Below are 1,596 nucleotides of genomic sequence, written 5' to 3'. Positions count from 1 at the left end.
GATTGGAGACTTTTTTGAGACAGGGTTTCTCTGTATAGCCTTGGTCATCCTGGAACCCACTTTGTAGTCCAGGCTGGCTTTGAACTCAGAGATCTGTCTGCCTCCACCTCTGCCTCTCAGGTGCTGGGATCAAAGATGTATACTACCACCGCCAGGCCTGGAGAAGACTCTTGTCCCATACAACTGCTTTAGTATTGCAGCCCTGCCAGGGTACCTCCCGTCCTCAGTTCTAGGGACTTGGAATCCCATATGCTATTCAACTCCAAAGCCTCATCCATCACTCTTGACTCCTGGACACCACCATATTCCTCCCTACCCACAATCCCCATGGTCTGCTGCGTCATTCATCTCCTGCCCACTACCTTGATTGAGCCTCTCCCACATCCCCGCAGACGTTCCCCACCCTTTCATCTCTGCCCACCAGACTGTTCCCTGGGCCTCATGCCATCCACTCCTCATGTCCCTGCAGCATGGCACTTGAGGGTTGTGCTCCAAGCCCCTGCCCCAGATGCAGGCAGGAAACTGAAGTTCTGGGTGAGGGATGTGGCGTGGTGGCTAGTCTCTATCCAGCTCCAACCTGACAAAACCGCTCCTGGATTTGCGTTTCACAAGCTGCTGGAAGGTTTCCTTCTCCTCTGCCATCACTGCTGGAGGCAACACCATCTCCATCTTCACGATCTCAGTGTAGGATGTACCTGGTAGTTAGGGCCTGCAAGGCAGGGACCACGTGCTGTATGGCACCAGAGTCTGCTAGTGTAGGTACTCCGAATGCTTGTGAGGCTGTGCAGAGAGGGTCAGTTTCAGAGTCCACAAGTTGATGGGCTGCCCTTTCTACTGCTCCCGCTCAGAGCCCAGGGCTGTGCGTCTCAGCATCACACGGCAAGCATGTCCACTTGAGCTGGGCTATTAGAGCACAGTGGAGGAGGAGCCTGAAGGAGAGGTGCAGTGTTCTCCAAAGTCAAGAGACCTGCTAGGAAGGACAGGAACAAGGTAGGTGTGACAGCTTACTCTCTAGTCGCACACTGAGACGACCATGAGTTTGAGGCCAGTGAGACTTTTGTCTAAGAGACAGAAAGGGACAAAGGAAGAAGGGGAGGACAAACACTGAGGAGAGTAAAGTTCAGGCCCTCTTTTCTCCACCACAGCCTGCCTAGCTCTAGAGCCAGCCTGCTGGGAGAGTCAGCGAGAGGGAACTCCAGCGCACACAGCAACTGCTCATTTTCCTACAAACTCAGTTTGCACTCTGTCCCGTCGCAGTCCCAGCAGAGCTGACTTCTGCCATGGAGAAGAGCTTCTCCTGGGGAGCATGCTGGGCTTGTTTAGCCTGTAGCGAGAGGGGAAACAGGTCCTGCCTAGAAGGCTTATTAGACCATGCTCATCCGTGGCCTAGCTTCCTTCACTTGTCTTCACCAGGGGCCAGTGAGAAAGAAGCATCTAGTCACGCAGTTGAGGCAAATCATGACACATGCCGGAGGAGGCTAAGTCAGTCTGCTATGCCAAGATGAAGCTGCCCCGGACCTGAAGGAGGCTCCCTGCCCACTGACAAGGAGCCGGCTGCAGTGCTCCATATTAGGAAGGCGTGAAAAGGAACAGTGT

Source organism: Microtus oregoni, unplaced genomic scaffold (genome assembly GCF_018167655.1).
Source record: "Microtus oregoni isolate MIOR12 unplaced genomic scaffold, Mior012 000068F_ref0000429, whole genome shotgun sequence".
Lineage (NCBI taxonomy): Eukaryota > Metazoa > Chordata > Mammalia > Rodentia > Cricetidae > Microtus > Microtus oregoni.
This window is presented reverse-complemented; position numbering follows the sequence as displayed.